This window comes from Macrotis lagotis, chromosome 4 (assembly GCF_037893015.1).
Source record: "Macrotis lagotis isolate mMagLag1 chromosome 4, bilby.v1.9.chrom.fasta, whole genome shotgun sequence".
Classification (NCBI taxonomy): Eukaryota; Metazoa; Chordata; class Mammalia; order Peramelemorphia; family Peramelidae; genus Macrotis; species Macrotis lagotis.
Genome location: NC_133661.1, coordinates 69694302 through 69714880, shown reverse-complemented (window position 1 = coordinate 69714880; position 20579 = coordinate 69694302). Strand labels below are relative to the sequence as shown.

The 20579-nt window shown below is 39.3% G+C and overlaps 1 protein-coding gene across 2 annotated transcripts in view; it reads right to left on the bottom strand.

Annotated features, from left to right (window-relative positions):
- GRAMD2A (GRAM domain containing 2A) overlaps positions 1 to 20579 on the bottom strand; it is a 79638-nt gene that overhangs the window by 37083 nt on the left and 21976 nt on the right. The window contains exon 1 of one of the 2 annotated variants that reach the window (XM_074233046.1): positions 15392 to 19828. The exons of the other annotated variant lie outside the window; for it this stretch is intronic. The gene's annotated coding sequence lies outside the window, so the exon portion shown is untranslated. Of the gene's footprint in view, positions 1 to 15391; positions 19829 to 20579 lie in introns of those variants that run through there. 2 annotated transcript variants of the gene reach the window in all.

Here is a 20579-nt window from a genome sequence, read left to right as displayed (position 1 = left end):
GCTGGGTATGAACTTAGGTCCTCCTGACTCCAGGGCCAGTGCTCTATCCACTGCAGATCCATTGACTCTTAAGAGAATTCCAAGGCAGAAAAGGATTTTCCTACCCTACCCCAGGAAAATGAGGAGTAAGATTCCAGGTTTCAGAGTTGTAATGTTAATTCTACTCCAACTCATGGGGTATATCCCAGAGGGAAGGTAAAATTGATAATGAGATGTGTAGTGTGCTCACCTTCAGACTGGGAAACTTCTTTGGGATAGGTTCTTATGAAAGAATTGTTTGACTGGAAGAGAAAGGGTCTCCCAAATGCTAGAGGAACTTCGGGAAAATAGATGCACTAATTCACTGTTTAAAGAGCTGTGAACTGGTTCAACTATTCTGGAAAGCAATTGGGAGCTATATGCAAAATGTTTTTAAACTGTGCGTCCCTGCAATTGCACTACTAGGTCTATACCCCAACGGGATCAAAGAAATACAAAAACACAAAGAAATACAAAAGTACAAAAATAATTATAGCAGTTATTTTTGTGATGGCAAAGAATTGAAAACTGAGGGGTGCCCATCAAATTGGGAATGTTTGAACAAGTTATAGTACATAAATACAATTCAGAAAAATTTTGGAGGACTTGAATGAGTTGATCCAAAGTGAACAAAACTAGGAGAACAATTCATAAAATAACAACAACAATATTGTAAAAATAAACCACTTTGACAGATTTTGAAACTCTAATCAACACAATGACCTAATACAATTCCAAAGGCCTTAGGATGAAACTTAATATTCCCCTCTATCAGAGAGCTGATGGACTCAAGAGTGAAGACAGCAGCAGGTTTCCATGTTTCCTTCCTTCCTTTCCTTAACAAATCTAAATTCAGGAATTTGTTTTGTTTGACTAGACATATTTGTAATGGATTTTGTTTTTCTTTCTTTCTCATTGAGTGAGAAAAAAGATAGGAGGAAGAAAATTTAGCACTCAAAATTTTTAAAGAACAAATTAAACCAGGCATCACTGCCTTACATTATCCTGGGTACCTACTGTATTCTCCACCCCAGGGAAAGTGGATCTTGATTAGCTCTTGTGGTGAGGGAGTTTTGGTTTTGTTTTGTTATGTTTCTTAGTATGCCCTTGAGATAGTGTGGTCTGTCCAGGTCCCAATATAAACAGGCAAGATTATTGTGTGACTGCCAAGTCAGGCACTGTGGTAGAGAATTGATTTGGGAGGGGCAGGAGGTGGGGGACCTGCTACTCATCACCTAAGATTAAAACTTTTGGGAGCCAACTACCCATAGTACTCAGGTCCAGAAAGTTGGCCAAGTTTTTTCACAAGGTTGGAAAAGCTAGGAAAAAGGACATTTGCAGTGACAGCAAATAGCGACATTAATGTATCTCATAGATAAGGAAGAAACTTGGGACTTGGGAATTGAAAACACTAGGCCGTGCTCAGTTGTATAACTTGGACAAGCCACAAGCTTCCCTTTACTCAGTTAATATCATGTAATCATAGAATATCACAACTGAGGAAGGATCTTGGACATACTCCAGTCCATTAATATCTTTTTTTTAAATCCCTCTTTAATAAACTAAGCTCCTCATAAGGATAATCAAGATGTTAGGTCATAGAGGAGAAGGCACTGTTTATGTAAACCACTTTGAGGCCATGACACCCACACACAGACAGGAATACCTTCTTTATAAGGATAGAATAATAGATTAAACATTTCAAGTTACATTAAAAGTGCTCTATAGATATAAGGGAATATAATGATTTAAGTTTTGATGGTGGGGTATAATCAGAAGGTCTAATGTTGGAGAACTAAATAAGTATGAGTTGGGTAGTCAGAGAATGCTTCATGGAGAAGGTAGGAGTGATGTGGACCTTGAAAAATGCTAGAATCACATTGTCAGAGTAGAAAAAATATTAGAGATCTACTCTAACAAACCCTTTTTACACATGAGGAAACAGGGGCCAGAAAAGTGACTTGGTAACACTTCATTCCTAGTAAGGGTAAAGAATGGTGGCTAAAGGAAAAATTCTGGACCATTAAAAAAAATAATAAATATTGGAGTTAGGAGAATTGAATTCAAATTCACATTCATAGGAATATGGCTCATCATTTCACACATAAGAAAACTGAGGTCCAGAAGGTGAAGTTGTCCAAAGTCACAGATATGAAACTTGAATTCCTCTGACTCCAGTTCTTTCCACATACCATTCTGCCACTTTTTCTTTAATCCTCGATAAGTCACTTAACCTTTTGAACTTCAGTTTCCTCATACATATGAAATGGAATTAGGGGCAGCTAGGTGGCACAGTGGAAAAAGCACCTAAAATCAGAAGGAGCTGAGTTCAAATCTAGCCTCAAACACTTAATAATTACCTAGCTGTGTGACCTTTATGCAAGTCATTTAATCCCACTGCCTTGCCAAAAAAAACCCCAAAAGCCCCAAAATGAAAAGGAGACAATACCTCATAGAGAGGAAAGCAATTTGAAAAGTAAAAAACACTAAAATGATTTAGACCACTATTATTGCTAATACTCTCTACTAGGTTGCTGCTCACTAATAGACATAAGGGTGACTGTCAAATGTCATTATCTAAAGTCCTTTGATTCAAATCATTAGTTCAATGGATTAGTGCAAGTTTTCCTTTGCTCTTTCCATGCATATTTTGTTTGATAAATTAATCATATTAATAAGATTCAATTCAATTCAACTGGTAATTGTAAACTGCTTCCACTGTGACGGACACTGGTGGGACAATGACAAAATACTTTAGAAGTACTTACTGACACACAATGAAGAGATTAGTTATATAGGAAAACCAAAGAGAGATAAGGCTACAATTTGTTGCTTGGCTGGGGTATAAGTTACCATCTTTTTCCAATAGCCTAGCCCCTGTGATTTCCATAGAACATAAAGCATAATGGGAAAAAGTTTAAACCAGTTCCCTTAACACAGTTTAGGTTTGCTTCTTTTCTATTTAAATAGTGCTCTGAGAATATTTACTTAAGCAAAGAAGGGTAGGAGGGAAGAAGGTATCATAAGAACTAAGAACTAAAATGGGTTTCTGGCCAGTCAGTTGAGACCCTGAACTGAAGAAGTTTGAAAGGATACTAGCAGAGAAGAGAGATTTCAGGAATAAATATGAACTGAGCATGGGCATTTCCTACCTGCTGGAAAAAAAAAGTAGTCTGATTTGAGGAAATGGTTCACAACTCTTAACTATCCTTTACCTTTTTGCCATTTCCCTAAGTCTATACTGGGACCAAGTAAAACAAATGTATTCCTTCCACATGACAATCCTCCAAATATTTTAAAACTGTTATCATGCTCTCACTCCTGATAGTTATGGCACTGTCAAACATCCCTTCTGGGCACATTCTAACTTGACAATGCCCTTTCTAAAATGTGATCATCAGAACTGTGCACAATGTCTTGGCCAAGGCAGAGTATAGCAGAACCATGGCCTTCCTTTTCCTGGACACTAGATTTTTTTTTAATTCTTTTTTTAGTTTTTTTTTCATTGTTATTATTTTTCCAATTACATGTAAAGATAACTTTCTACATTCATTTTTGTAAAGTTTTCTCCCTCTCCCCACCCCAAAACAGCTGGTAATCTAACATAAGTTATACATCTTCAATCATGTTACAAATATTTCCCTATTAGTCACGTCGTGAAAGAAGAATCAGAACAAAAGCAAAAAACGTGAGAAAGAAAAATCAAAAAAATTTAAATGAAAATAGTATGCTTTGATCTGCATTTAGATTTTATGATTCTTTCTCTGGGTATGGATGCCATTTCTATATTACTTATTGTTGCCTAAATTCAACTTAAAATTTTTGGCCGCCATGTCATCCTATTGATTCATACTGAGCTTGAAGTCTTCTGTTAAAAGTCCAGGAATTTTTCACATGCACTATCATCTAGTCTTGTGTCCTCAAACTTATTCTCCCAAAGTTGATTTTTAAAAATGGAATTGTATGACTTTACATTTTCATTTAATTTAGGTGCCATGAACCTTCCTCTTCTCAAACCCAAGATTTGTGCATTTCCCAGCTACTACCCAGTTGGTATTGGTGGTGTTGTTCAGTTGTGTTTGACTCTTCTTGATTTCTTTGGGGTTTTCTTGGCAAAAGTGCTGTAGTATTTTGCCATTTCCTTATCCAATTTATTTGATAGATGAGAAAACTGAGGTAAACAGGGTTAAGTGATTTGTCCAGGGTCCCACAACTGAGGTCAGATTTGAACCCAGTAAGAAGAGTGTTCCTCATTGTTATTCCTGGTTTGGTGTCAGGAGAGTTACAATGACAGCTTTATGAGAAGAGGTCCAAAACTGCCTCATCTCAAGTAAATAAAGAAGAGAGTGAGGGTGAGAGAGTAGGAGGGTTGGAGAAAGAGAAATGGAGGACTATCAAAGTCTTAGAAATAGTCTGGAGGCCTGAGATCCTGAGAACTCATTTCTTATCAGTAAATGCTCAAATTCTTGAGCAAAGAATACTGTGCCATGAACAAAAAAAAATTGAGAATTCTGTTCAAGCAGATCAAAATCTTATTTGATCCCAATCCAGACAAACAACACATCAGCTACCCCTCCTGACTTTGTGGAATCTGTAAATTACAAACATGAGTGATATCTGCCTTCATCCAAGTCACTTATTTAAAATGCTGAACTAAGGACCAAAGATAGAGTTCTATTGCACGCTACTAAAGACTTTTTTTATACAATTTGACATCCATTCACTAGTTTTAAGTTGATTGTTTAACTGGCTCTGAATCTACCTCACCATATGCTCATCTAGCCTACATTTCTTCATCATTCATTATAGAATGATTCTATGAATTTTTTTTCAAATATACTGCCTCTATTGTTTCACAGTTTGTGTAATATCCATTCAGACCGGTTAAAAAAGGAGCAGTAAGTGTACCAGAAAAAACTTCCAAAGATCATCATGGTCTGATAAGTCATCAGATTCTGTTAACAGGCCGGTACATCAAGTACAGTATATAGTGATGGTAAGATAATGGGGAGGGGGATGGAGAGAGTCGCTGTAATTTCATCAGTTGTGGGAAATGCCAATACCCAACTCTTTCTACTGGCACAAATCAGTCATTAATTTCTCTTTTTTGGCAAGGCAATGGGGTTAGGTGACCTGCCCAAAGTCACATAGCTAGGTAATTATGGTCTAAGGCTGGATTTGGATTCAGGTCCTCCTGACTCCAGGCCCCGTGTTCTATCCACTGTGCCACCTAGCTGCCCCATTAGCCATTAATTTCTAATTTAGAGTCTTAGCTAACTCAGTTATTGAGAGATTGAATTCAGGATCAGCCAGTTCATGTAGGACAAAGGTAGAATCTGAATCCAAATCTTCCTGATTCCAATCACTTCCTGATTCTCAATCACTTAGAGCAGGCTGTTTCCCCAAAGGTTTATTTCACATTGGCCAAATTCATATTAAATAATACTCCATCCAATCCCCCCCATCAAAAAGATCTAATAGAATACAGAATCATTAGAAGGGTGAGCAATGACAATCTGGGCCTAAACATATTAAAAGGAAAGGAGAAAAGATGATTATGGAAGAAGCTTTCCTCTTTCTCTTCTATTTTCCATTTAGATTAAACATTTCTCCAGATGTTGATTAACTTTCCTAGTACCCTTTGTAATATTCAAAAGCTTAAAAGATGGTATTAGATGACAACAATAGCAAAGCAATTACTCTTTCCAAGAGTCTTCAGGGCTGTGGCCATCAGCTGACCCTCCACAGAACAAAGACAAAGAAGAAATTGGCTTAATTTTTAGTAGGAACCAACTGTACAACAAATAGTTGAGTAGCATCATGGGAAATGATAGAAAAAGACCAACAGAGAAATGTTGAGAAGTGGGGTTGTGGCTCCATGGGGTGGGGGATTAGGAAGAAGAGAATTACAGTAGGGGGAAGGGGAAAGTCAAAGGGAAAGGGAAAGTGAGGGAAGTAAATTTTTTTTTTTAGGTTTTTGCAAGGCAATGGGGTTAAGTGACTTGCCCAAGGCCACACAGCTAGGTAATTATTAAGTGTCTGAGACCGGATTTGAACCCAGGTACTCCTGACTCCAGGGCCAGTGCTTTATCTACTGCGCCACCTAGCCGCCCCTAGGGAAGTAAATTTTACCGTTCTTACAAATAGTTTTCCAAAATGAAGTGGATCAATCTGGCTGAACTTTGAATAGTTCTCCCTCTGTCTCCTAAACTTGCTCCTGTCCTTCATCCTTCATAAGAAGGCTCCGTTTCACCATCCCTCTTGCTTATGCCTATTTCCTCTTGTCCTGTGTTCAGGGCTACAAAGATCCCAGACCCAGAGGTCACTGAAATTTTCATCCTCATTAAAGGCTGATTCCCCCACACCAGTTTTCTCTTCCCTGCTGCTAAGTCCCACTGACATTTACCTTGGTTAGAATGAGGTGGGGGAGGTGTCCTACTTAGAGGCAGAGGGCCCCAAGAGGCCCCAGGCCTGAGGCAGGAATTCCTCCCCCAAACAGCCACCTAGAGAGCTGAGCTGCCAGAGAGCCTGGAGCCAAGAAAATGAGAGGCTGGCCCTGCTGCTCTGAAACAGGCCATTGTCAACTTCTGGCAGGGAAAGACTGAGTAACCACAGCCGGAGAGACCACATTAGGCTTGGTCTGGCTCTGGTCCCCTGTGAGGGAGCCCGACCTGAGATGAGGAGAGTTAAGCTTCTCTAAACCCATATAGCCTCCTCCTATATGGAAGGGGGTAGTCAATGGAAACAGATCCTCAGAGGCAGAAAATCTACCTTCTTAAAAATGAGGACATCCTTCTGGATGCCATCCAAGTCAAAGAGTCTCGTTGTCTCTCTAACCAGTAGAATTGGAGGGATTTTTAAAAAATGAGTCATTGGAATTACGTTAGCATCCCTTTCTATGCTGAATTCAAATCTGTCCTTTGACTTCAAAGCTTTGTGACACTGAGCAAGTCACTTAAACCTGTTTGCCTTAACTTACTCATCTCTAAATGGCAAACTATTCCAATATTGTCATCACAAACACCTCCAAATAAGGGTCACCAAGAACAACTGAAAAAAATACAGGAAGATTGTGGGCTGAATATGAGATGAGTATGGTACTGAAAAAGGTTTTCAGGTTTATAATTACTAGTGATCTTTTCCCTGAATGAATCCATACAGGTTTTAATCTAAATTCAGGATAGAAGAAAAGGGGGAAAAAAACCCTTGCCAGGTCAAATCATCCCATTAGCTCCCTTTCCCCATCAAGCCTATTTCCACCTCCCATTCATTGATCAATAGTAATATTTGTTTATTTAACAAATACTAGAAAGAGCACTTGCTTAGGAGTCAGAAGACCTGAATAGATTATACCTCTATTCTACCTCTACAAAACTAGATGAGACCTTGGACAAGTCACTTCTCTCCCCTCTGAACTTGTTTCCTGTGAAATGGGGATAACCAGATACTGTTTATCTCCCATTATTTTAAGTATCAAAATGAGAACATGAAACATTTTATAAATCATAAGGCATCATTTGAATTCCAGGTCATGATGGTGCTGAAAGTGTCACCATTAGTGGTAAAAGGAGGTTAAACAAGATGATCACTAGGCTATCTTCTCATGCTATAATTCTAAGAGAAGACCTTGCTGAACTCAGCTGAACTCAGGAAAAGAAATGTGGTTGGGGTTGTCCTACCCTTTTTTTATTTCTGTCCTTCCCCCACCTTCTACCACCTCAGGATGCCCTTTTATGGTTTATATTCTCTTTCAAGACTTCCCAGGACTCTCATTATAACCTGATGTCACCTGATTGGGGGTGAAATGGGGAAGTTTCCTCCTTTCCCCCATTGTTATTTTCCAGGGAACTGTTTCCCTAAGGAGAGCCCAAGTGGCTCTCTACAGATCTTGAGATACTTCTCTGATTGCTCCATCCTATTGGCACAGCCACATTTCCTCCAGCTCCTCTCTCCATCCCTGTCTGCTAGCTGGCCAAGACTCCAAATAGACTGAATTTCAGGAAGTGATCACAAAATTAAACAAGACAAAAATATGTACATCTTATCTGAAACAGAATACCCATTTAATTAAGGGAAGACTGGACACTGAATTCTCTGTGGCATACTGGAAGTTTGAATAGGAAATTGTATCAAATTGAGGCTGTCCTGGGAATAAGGATCACTACCAGGATGGTGAAAATTCCAATCAAGCACTTCCCTGGAAGGATCCTGGAACCTTAGATGGAGACTAGTAGTTCTTAATGCTTTTTGTGGCAGTAACTGCTGAAGCCTGTCAGTTCCTTTTCAGAATAATATTTTTAAATGCATAAAATAAACTTTATAGGAGTACAAAAGAAACCAAAGATAGATCCTGGGGATGGAACAAACTCACTTAGCCCTTATAAAGCACAATGCTCCCCAACAACTTGTGCAGTCTTTGAGTAATAAGGTTGTGTATAGATGAGATGGAGGGGGAAAGATAGTTATTCACAGTGGAGGGGCTAAGAGTCTTCATATGTATCACACCAAATCTGTGTCTAGACAAGCCTCCTTCCCTGGAGTTAACTGCCAACTGATCCCCTTCTCCCCACTCTCTTCCCCCCCCCATCTGTCTGTCTGTCTGTCTCTCTTCCTCTCCCTCTCTCCTACTTGCTACAGTGAGGCTTGTATCTAGGAACCTCCCTATCAGAGAAGAAAAGAAATCAGTCCAGTTTCTAAATTTAGCTACAGATTAGAAGCAGTTTGGACCACAAATCCTCCACCTAATCCTGCCTGCTTCAGAGCAGAGGACAGAGGAGAAAAATCATGCTCTCTATCACCAGTAGTACATCAGATGAAAATAACCTCCATACACTAGATCCCTAATACAGTACTCTTTGGAATGAAGGAAAAAGAGGAAGTCCTCACTTTAATGGGTTCCCCATTTTTCTCTGGCTCAAAGTCTCAAAGGTTTCTATTGCCTCAGTCCTATCTTCTCAGTTCCTTATAAATATACATCCTTATAAATGTCCATTCCTATTCCAAGAGAGCTATTCAACATTTAAAAGCTATTAAGGGGCAGCTAGGTGGCTCAGTGGATAAAGCACCAGCCCTGGAATCAGGAGTACCTGGGTTCAAATCCAGTCTCAGACACTTAATAATTACCTAGCTGCATGGCCTTGGGCAAGCCACTTAACCCCATTGCCTTGCCTAAAAAAAAAAAAAGCTATTAGTCGATTATTATTATTAATAGCTATTATTAGAAGAGGGAAGATTAACTCCATTGGACTGGACAAAAGCCTAGTCAGGATTTATGTCCCACATCTATCTCTCCCTCAGCAGTGCTGTGCCAAAGTGAGAACTCAGGATTCCTCTCCTTTTCTTTCCATCTGCATCATCTTTGTCTTATCCCCAGCTCACTGAAAGCCTTCTTCCCCTAGCTTAGCCTAGATCAAACAGCTGCAACAAAGACATTTCAATATGTAAAATGATCAGTTTCCATAGAAACTCGGCATTCAGTGTGGTGCAACCCAAAGACCCCTTGGGGGTACCCACTCTCACAAACACACCTGAGATTATGTAGGCCTTGGGGCACATCATGATGTTTTCATGTTCCTAATTCAAACCAGCCCCCCTAATAATTCTATTATTGGTCTCACAGAACCCTCACATGTATCCTGATTCTGGAAAATAGAAGTCAAATCTGCTGAAGAGTACCGCCCTTCTACTTCATAAATGTCCTGAATCATCTAGAAGACTGGCCTGCAGACAATGATGTGCAAATGCTATGATTTATGATTTAGCACCAGGGACTAGCTCTCTGGCCATAGGTACTTCATTAAAAACAAAAACAAACCCATTAGAAGACAAATGGCGGTCTGTCCGGGCCCTCTCATTGTCCTGGTGATGCTTTTACAGATGTCAATTTCCTTTAAAAAAAAATATGGCATCCAGAGTTGTGAAGACAAGTAGTCTAGATGTTGTCTAACCTGGATAGAATTTAGCAAGATTATCACCAAATGTCCCAGGATATTAGGGGAAGTTTGAGCTCTAAATCTAGTGTAAATCCTCTCATATAGTATATTTCTCTTTCATAGTTTTCAACTGTTTACTAAAGCACACAAAAAGACTAATGTGGCCACATGTTCTCATTTCCCTTGACACATTCTTCAAAAACATAGCTTTTCCCCCCTCCCTCTATCTTAATCCCAAGAAACAGGAGGGAGCACAGAGGAAGGTTACCATGTGTTCATATCCATATATCCTTAGAAGAGGCTATCTATGCAGTTTTGGGGATTGGGGTTGCCATCAGCAGTGACATCTGGTGTCATATTTATCTCATAGTAATGATAATCCTTGTCTATTCATTCCAAAAGGATGGATGAGTAAACATGATTACTATGTAATTAAAATCAAAGTTATTTCTAGTATTTCCAGAGTCCTATACTACTGGTTGAAGTAACACAGGTTCTGATCCTGGCTGTGGGCCACTGGCTTGCTGTGACCCCAACCAAGTCATTTTATTCCTTTGGATCTCTTTTTTTTCTAATCTGTTTTTTTTTAATGAGGGAAGAATAAGTCTAGATTATTTAAAGGTCCATTCCAGCTCTAAGCAGGTTTAGTGAGATTTCTTGTCAAATTAGAATGAGAGAATGGTTATGAATATAGCTATCTTATTTCAGTTCCATCAACCGAGGCTAATTGGGTTATAGTTCCCACCAGCACCAATTTTTGATTTCCTTGCCATAGTCACAGTGAGTTGGCTACCAGTTCTTACCACATGCTCCTGAAAGCTAAAGGAGAGATGTATGGACAGGATAAGGTCAGAATAAAGAATTCACTGAGCTAAGAGTCAATTGTGCAATGGAAAGAGCCCTGAACTTGAAGTCACAGGATCTAAGTCACCTGTGAGACTTTGGACAAGGTGCAATTTCTCTGGTCTCAGTTTCTTTATCTGTAAAATGAAGAAACTGATTAGTATGACCTCTAAGATTCTTTCTAATTTTAGATCTAAGTCTAACTGGCATAAACCTGAATCCATGGAACCTGGCATTGTTTTGATGAGTGATCCCCAAAGTGTGATTCAGACCTAGAGATCCTTTCAGAGAGTCTAAGGTTAAAACCATTTTCATAATAATATGAAAAATATCAACAGATATAACTTATAGACAAAACTCTCTGGGGAAGGAGCCTTAATAATCTTTAAGGATCCTAAGACCTAAAAGTTTGAGAATCTCTGGTTTAGGTGTTTGTAGCCAATGGTTCCCAAGATATTGGTTTGCTGCCTCATCACTAGTTCCCAAAATACTAGATCACTGCCTCATTACTAGTTCCCACAGATCCTGGATCAACACCTCATCTACTTTCTAGCTCTTTGACCACAAATAGATATCTTCTCTGAATCACAATTGGCTAATCTGTAAAATGCATATGAAGGCCTATAACACCTCAGAGAGTGATGAGAAATACATTTCCTTAAACTATTAGGGGATATAAAAATGCAATTTGTTATCTACTCTGAGAATCTGTGGGTCTCCACAGCATCAGAAATGACAAAAGCCCACCGGCCTACTAACTCCAAATTTTCCACTATTTCCCAGCCCCTGCCACATCGACACTGGCACAAAGGATTTGCCAAACCTCATCCTGGTTGGCCCCATCCTCTGGTCACACCAGTGCCCAAAGCCTTCTCATTGGCACAGACACCCAGGTCACACTAGGACACTACTGGGAAACACCACACCAGGGGAACAGTAGGCCCTGGACTATGATGGGAAATGAACAAAAGCTTCATATTTTTTTCTGCCTTAAGTACACAGATGCTTTTCTTTCTAACATAAGGAAATAGCATGACTGGCCACAGAGAAATGCCTGTGGGGATACAGAGGGGGCTGGGCAGAGACTGATACCATGCTTCTTTGCTCCTGAGAGTAAGCCAGCTTTAGGAAATGGGACATTCCAAAAGACTGACACAGGGAGGAAACTGGTACTAAGGCTCTTCAGGAAGCTTAATTAACAAGGCAACAGCAAACAGAAAAACAAGGCAATGGCTCCAAACAGAATCAACTATGTACATGCACTGCTGCCCCCACCTTCTCCAATCCCAAGAACTAACCAGCCTAGCTAGAATTCAACTGCCTGATGAGGCAGAGAAGGTCTGTGGCCAGGGCCACGTGAACTGAGTTACAAATAGTCTTTTTCTTGGACCACATACTGATGTGGTTTCTGATCAGAGGCCTATGAGAGCCCCAGCTATGTTTACAGGCGAGAAGCTGGTCATTCGAGTCTACAAACATGAATCCCACATTCATTGGGGAAATAAAAAGTCACTGTCATTCTGAGCCTGTTTGCCTGCCTTCCTAATACTGAAAACAGACAGGAGGGAAGCAGCTGAAGACACAAGGGTTTAGCTTCTCATCAAAACATCATGCTTCTCACAGGATCAAGCCTGAGTTGTGATCTTGGATTCCTAAACCATCCTCTAAGCTCCCCAAATCATTTTGTTTCTGAGAACGTACTACAATCTCTCTGATAGTATTAGGAGATTTGGGGAAACTGACTTATCTGTGAAAGAGTCTTGAAAGAGCAAGATATGAGGAGACAGAAAACCTAGGTTTTTTGCATGTTTTTCTAATTCTCACTCTGCTGTTAACTTCAATGGCTCTCTGTCTTTGAGCAAATCATTTAATTCTCTGGGTTTCAGTTTCTAAATCTGTAAAATGGAGCTAATCCTACATGCTTCACATATAAACACCTTGAAGGTCCTATGATTTCCTCAGAGTGGGAAACTCTAATCATCAGATTGCTAATTTAATAAGCCTGAGGGTTTATTAAGTGATCTACTCAGAGTTATCTAGCTGAGAAATATCAGGAATGAGATTTATACCCAAGGCTTCTTGATTCCAAGACAGTATCTGTTCACTTAGAGACACTACCCCATGTTGTCATTGATAAATGATCACCTGCCCTCTTAATGAAGACTTCAGGTGATGGAAAACCCTCTCTCCCCTAAAGAATTCCATTCCACTTTTGAATGGCTGTAATTGTCACCTACTCCAAACTGTCAATCTCATAGGGTCACCAAATGAGAACATGACAAACTTTAAAAACTGTAAAGTAGTACATACAGATGAATGTCACCATCACAAACACAACTCTTGAGACCAGCTGCCATGTCCCATAGGCAGCAGATCAGACTGTTATTTCAAAATACAATGGAGAGACAAGGGAGGCAACCTCTCCAATCTCTATATTTGCTTGCCACCCCCAGATGAAGGGGTGGAAGTATGGAGGGAGGAGAAAAGTTGTCAATGGTAAAACCTACTTCTGTGACACAATAATCCCTACATTTGTTCACAAGGACCACCTTGTCCCAAATGGTCAAAGATCTAGGATATCATGCTAGAGAACTCCCCAGATTGTGCTTCGAAATGGTAAAGAATGGAGTATCTGTCTCTTTAAGCTCTGCTTTTCCTCAAAACTTCCTCCCTCTATTGTATTCCAATTTGTACTGTAGTCATTTTTTTTAACATATAACCTTACTACCTATTAGATTCCAAACTCCTTGAATACAGATACTGGTTTATTCATCTTGTCTCCCCAACAGTAATTAGTAGAGTGTACCGCATATAGTAGGTACTCAAATATTTATTAAATGAATGAATGACCCCAGAGTCAGGTGATTCTATAACACTTCATTATAATTCAGACCCATAAAAAGGATTCCTGAAGCCAACTCATCAGTAAACATCTCTAAAGTCTGGGATATGGGCCAAGACTCATCCTTCAGACAAGGTCAACCTCACTCTATCACACATTTTCCTCTGTCATTTATTACCTCTGTGACCTTGGACAGGTAACTTAATCATTTTAGCCTTCAGTTTTCTCATTTGGAAAATGAAGAGATTGACTAGATGGCTTCTAAAGTTCCTTCCAACTCTAAATCATGATCCTAGGATCCTATGACATGATTTGAACTAGCCAGGATTATCAATTGATCCGAACATCTCAGAATTGGAAGGGACTTCAGAGATCACCTGGCCTAATCCATCTACAACACCTGATCATGAAAGACATCTTCACAAGGGGATTACAGAAGAAGCAAGACTGAGGAACTAAAGAAAGAGAAGGGGAGAAGCTAAGTGGCATAGTGAAAGTCCAAGCCCTAGAATGAGGAAGGCTCATCTCCCCAAGCTCAAATCTGACCTCAGACACTTACTATGTGATCCTGAGCAAGTTACTTAACTCTCTCAGTTTCCTTATCTGTAAAATGAGAAGAAAATGGTGAACCATCACAGTATCTGTGCAAAGGAAACATCAAATAGAGTCAAAAAGAGTCAGACACTATTGAAACAACTGAACAACAACAAAAGAATAGAAAAAAGTAGGAGCAAAGGATTGGAACCTAAAGCAAGAAAGCTCAGATGAGGAGGTTGCAGAACCTCAGGCCAAGCAGATGAGCTCACATACACCTCTACCTACACAAAGTTAAGAGTCTGAATAGAGTACAGTCCACCCACAAGGACTCAGTTCCACCCCAACCAAAACTCCTTGCTTCTATCTGGGCCAGAGCATTGAAAGTCAATTTAAGACATGAGATTAAAGCAGGGTCAGAATTTTTGGTCTGGAATCTCCAAGGAAGCAGTAGGTAGTTCCAGGTAAAAGATAATGTCTAATTCTGAATTCTGCCTACCTACTCAATGATACAGGTATTTCAATAGTTAAAGCTATTTCCATGCAATAGACCCCACCTAAGCATTCAGTGTGGGTATCTAAATGAGGAAGAAATACTGCCTTTACAAAAGAGATCAGCTCCTCCCTTTCTATTCACTTCCAAGCATTAACCTAGCACCCACTCAACTCATTCCAAACACCAACGACTTGCATCACCTATGGTAAGCAGAGGACTCATCAGATAAGAACTGATAAGAACAGATACTGCTCCACCCTCTTCCACTTTTAGCAACTCTAGTTGTGGATAATTTTTTTTCTCCTATCTAGATGAAACCTGTATCTTTGCAACTTTCATCCACTCTTGCTTGTCAAGAGAAACAATTCTATGAGATAGTTTTTCAAATCCTTAAAGCTGAGCCCGCTCAAGTCTTCTTTTCTTCAGGTATGGTTTTGAGCCCTCTCCATTCCCTAGATGCGCTCCAACTTGCTAATATGATTCCAAAAATAGAATGCCCCGAACCAAAAGTATTAGTCATATTTATATAGTTTGAGAGCCTATGTGTTAAAATTGTATCTTGTTCTGGTCCTCCTGTCTGCCACACCTGTCTCAAGTCACAAGTAGCCCATATAAAGTAGCAGCTAGATGAGGAAGTGGATAGAGAGCACAGGTCCTAAAGTCAGGAGGACCTGAGTTCAAAGTGGCCTCAGACACTAAATAAGCAAGTCATTTAACCTTGATTACCTTGAATTCAGGGCTATCTTCAGTTGTCCTGATTCATATCTGGCCACTGGACCCAGATGGTTCCAGAGGAGAAAGTGAGGCTAGTGACTTCGCATAGTACCCCCTGATTCAAATCCAATTTATGCATGTCCTATCATCACCTCCCTGATGTCATGGTCTTCTTCATGAACAAAGGTCAAAAGAAACATAAAAAAAACACATATAAAGTAGCAATATGATTGGAAAGAGAAACATAGAAGTCACATAAAAACCTTCCCAAAGATAAAAAAGCATGATTTATCAATTGTAACATAGATTAAACAAAAAGCACATTCAGTAATATGTACTAAATCAGAAAAAAAGCCATCTAGACTCTCCTGTCATGACTATTTGGTACTATGATACATAAATAACAGTTAAGTTTCAGATATTCATAGTAAGACCAGCCCAGTATCAAAAATTATCAATAACATTGACATGATGTGGACATATTAACTTTCAAGTTTTACTGACAACTTTGAGAGGATCTAGATATGTTAATGAACTGACTACATAAGAGATGATCTGTTCCCCCCTCAAAACCTAAAATGAGACCATACACTTCCTGCCTCCAAGCCCTCTTCCATCTTCTAAGGGTCCATGTTGTCAAGTGCTCCCAAATTAATTCATGGCTATATGAGTGATTCTGTGTCTCTCCTCCTCCCCATTGCTGTTTGTCTTTCACCCCATTCCTTATACCAGGCTATCTGCCTCTGAACTCCCTTCACTGCTTGCCTGTGTACTTTCTGTCCTGTTTACCTCTACATCCATGTGCCTTATAATAAAGTGTACTTGCAGCTTACTTCCCCCTGCCATCATGGACTATACTGCCAAATATCCAGAAAATCTGGGCAAATTTACCCCCCCACTTCATAACTTCATAAAGTAATTATTAATTCATTTACAAAGCACTTCCTCACAATGGTTTCATGAAAACATGATCTTCATTTTTACAGTGCAGAAAACTTCATTGAGTTACATCTTTCCCCAAACCTACTCCTTCCTCTAACTTTCCTGTTTTTATTGAGGGTATCTCTATCCCTTCAGTTACTCTGGTTTATAACTTCAAAATAATTCTCCCTCATCTCCCAATTTTAATCAATTACCTACAAATTTCATCCATCCTCTCCTTCTCTTTAATCACATGGCTACCATTCTAGTTCAGGCCCTAAACATATTTTAACTGGATTATGGAAACAATTTAATTGGTCTCCCTGCCTCCAAGTCTTCCCCTATTCATTCCACCCTCTGCATAATTGCCAAATTGATATTTCTAAAACAAAGGCTACTCTGCCACTCAAGAAGCTTCAGTGTCTCCCTGTTGTTCCCATGATAAAGTACAAATTGTTCTTTTTGACCTTTAAAGTCATCCACAAATCGTTGCTTGGTTTTTAGAGTCCTTCACCTCCTGGGTAGTGGCAGTGGAATATGAGATATGGAGATTAAAATTAATGAAGAGAGGAAAGGGACAATGAGAAATAAAAGAAGACCTTGGCATTATAACCACCCTAGTCCGGATTCTTATAACTTCTTTCCTGGACCATTTCAATAACTTCCAAATGAGTCTTCATGCTATGAGTCCCTCCCACACTACTATCACATTAAATTATCTCATGGCAGCTATGTGACACAGTAGATTGAGTACAGGTCTTGGAGTCGGAAAGATGAAGTCCTGCTTCAGACAACTGTTTCACCCTGAACAAGTCACTTAACCTCTCTCAAACTCAATTTTTTCACCTGTAAAATGGGGATAATATCCTGCATTCCAGGAATATAGTGAAGATCCAATAAGATGATGCATAAAAATCACAAAACTTAACTATATTTGCTAATCCATATCTCTGACTGTATTATTTCCCTGTTCCCCAGAATAGATCTCTCTTAACTATCATAGGACATCCAGGTTCCTTAGGCTGGCATTAAAGGTCCTTCTGGTCCCAATCTATCTTTCCAATCTTACCTCCCACTATTTCTCTTCATGATTCTATGCTCCAGACAGAATATGACCCAGACTTTCTGCCTAGTTTCTTTTCATGCTTTCCCTATATCTAGCTTGGTTCATCTCCATAAAGGACTGTTGCTAGGAATAAGTGAGGAGGGGTGGGGGGAATGGAGGGGAGAGAATCAACTGGAATGAAAAAAAAGAATTCCTTGGCCTGTGTCCCATTCTTTTCTCTACCCAGGTTCCCACCATCTCTGGACCTATGGCCTGATCCCTGATGTGCCCACTGGTAATGTGTAGGGGGCACCTGGGACAGGTAGGTTAAACAGACAACTCTAGCATGTACACCAGGAACCTTCCCATGGGCTGACATGAAAATAATGAAATTTAATAGGATCTAAAAATTTTCATAAAGTCAAACCCTTAGGTTCAATAAATCAATCTTACACACTTAAGATGGGAGAGCTAAAACTTAATAGAGGTTCCTATAAAAGAGATGAGTATAAATCAATAAGCCTTTATCATGTGACTACTAATGTGCCAAGTGCTAGACTAGAAGCAGAATATGAAATAACTTGTATGGAGGCTTCCCTCCAAATCAAAAAACCCCAAACAAACAAAAAACATGCCTAAAGAGCTGGCCTCAGTGGCCATGAGCAAGTCAATATGTTTCTCTCTTAGTGCCACATGCTCAGGGTTGGGGCACATGCTCAGATGCTTTAGGGAAGAGATTTCCTACACCCATTGGATAATTCTTTATATTGATTAAATTGAAATTTGTATCCCATTCTCCACCCCCCTTCAAAAAACAAAAAGCAAGTACAAGCTGAGGCTGCAAAACTATTGCTATATGAGTATATAATTATATCCTTCCATAGATACATTATCTCATCAGTGTGCCTCACCCTGACCCAACCTTACACACACACACACACACACACAAACACACATCATAAACTTTCAACACCTTCTTATCCTGTGCAATTCTTTTCCATTCCCCTTATAAATCCTCTGGGTCCAGCCAATCCACTAGAGGAGGCTTTCTTCTAGATCTGTTTTTAAATTTAATTTAATTTTATTCTAAAGAAATAAAACACGCCTTTCTATAACATAGTAAAATAGAAAAAAATGTATATCAAACTGCAAATCTTTTGTATACAACTCACTATTCTTTTTAAATAAACAATAAAATTGGGGCGGCTAGGTGGCCCAGTGAATGGAGCACTTGGAGTCAGGAGCACCTGGGTTCAAATGCTACCTCAGACACTTAATAATTACCTAGCAGTGTAGCTTTGGGCAAGCCACTTAACCCTGTTGCCTTGAAAAAAATCTAAAAACAACAACAAAAAAACTATAAAATTGTCGTATAGCTTTCTTTTTTTTCTTCCCCCCACCCTTTTTTTCCCTCTCCACACCTCTGCCCTAGAAATAGCTACCATTAGACAATGCATATCCACCAGCCCAACACAATATCTAACCAAACACCCCCAACTTTGCTATGTTCCTAGACTACTTCTTTTTCTGATGGTATGATTCCGGAATGATAGCTTTTATATAGCAAAAAGCATCATGCCATGGCAGATAGAAAGCTGATCTTGAAGTCAGGAAAATCTGGGTTCAGGTTTTGCCTCTAACACATACTGGCAGCAGGACCCTGGGCAAGTCATTTAACCTCAATAGTCTAGGCAATTCTCTGGGGCTAGAAGTTGCAGAGAAAGTTCTGGTTGAGCTGAATTTCAAGGAGTTTGCTCCCCTGGGAAGTCCCTAATATCAATGAAAATACAATTAAAATCCTTGCCACCATCCCTAAATGCCATTTTTTAGGCATTTAGTAATGGGATAGCATATGGAAAACTGCATGTCATCGAGTATTCTCACATAATTTCCTAACACAAAAGGCAATTTTTTTAAACACCAGTGTTCTTCCAAACTGCTCACAAGTCATGAAATACACCAATCAATCCCTAAAGACTCCTTAGAGTAATATTGATTCAACAGAATGAATATTATGGGGTCTTCTTCTCCAGCATATTTCCTGTCTTCCTCTACCATGTTCTAGTTCTCCACCCTGAAGCTTCACTCCAGCCCTGGAATTCACACATTGAAAGTGTCAACAAGCCCTGTTGCCTCTCCGTCTGATTGGATGGCTCCTCCCAGAAACTCTATTTAAGGAGAGCACCTAGGTCAGCCAAATCTCTCTCCTCTTCCCAATTACACTCCTGGCTTTTCAGTTTCCTTAGTTGTCTTTTCCTATTAGAATGCAAACTTGTTTAAATGAAGACAAAAGTTTATTATCTTCAGTTTTTTAAAGTGTCTTATGTAATATTTATGTAATTTTGTTATCTCTAATGTTTTCTCTCTTCCTTTTGGCTCTGATTCTTCTCTCATAATACATTCAATTTTGATCTATGTTTTTAGCAAGGTTACAAATGTAAAGCGTTTATCTGATTGCTTTCTGTGGTGGGGAGGGAAGGGAGGGAGGGAGAAAAATTGTAAAACTCAAAACCTTGCAAAAAAAGATTGGTAAAAACTACCATTGTATGCAGTTGGAAAAACAAATAAAATATTTAAATAATTTTAAAAAGAAAAAAGAAAAGAATGTAAACTTCTTGAAGGAAGGAACTGTCTTCTTTCTTCTTTCTATTTGAATGTAACAAGTCAAATGCTTGTTAATGGAGAGAAGTCGTCTGTGGCATATTACTAATTAATCAATAGTCTTGTACTAAGTGACTATTATGTATCTTACTCTAAAGAAACTTCTAGTCTATTGGGAGAGATATTAAATATCTATATGTGTTACACAAAATAAATTTAAAATAAATTCAAGGTGGTTTCAGTTGGAAGGGGGGGTTGAATTAGGATAGACTTTGTGTAGGAGATATTTGAAGGAAGTGAGGTATTATCTGAGGTAGAGGTGGTGGGTGGTAGTAATGGAAATTCCAAAGTATGGTTGGTTCAAAGGCATAAAGATGGAAGATAGAATACTATGTGTGGGCCAATTTGACTGGCGCATATGGGAGGGAGGAACAAGGTACAAATGAGCCTGGAAGATTAGGTTGGGCCCAGGTTGTAAAAAAAAAAAAAAGCTCTGAAAGTCAAACAAAGGGCTTTCTATCTGATCCTGGAGGCATAAGGGAGCCATTGGAATTTATTGAATAAGGGAGAGACTTGGTCTGATCTACAAGGCAAAATAATGAGTCTGATATTTATTATCATTGTTACTATTAT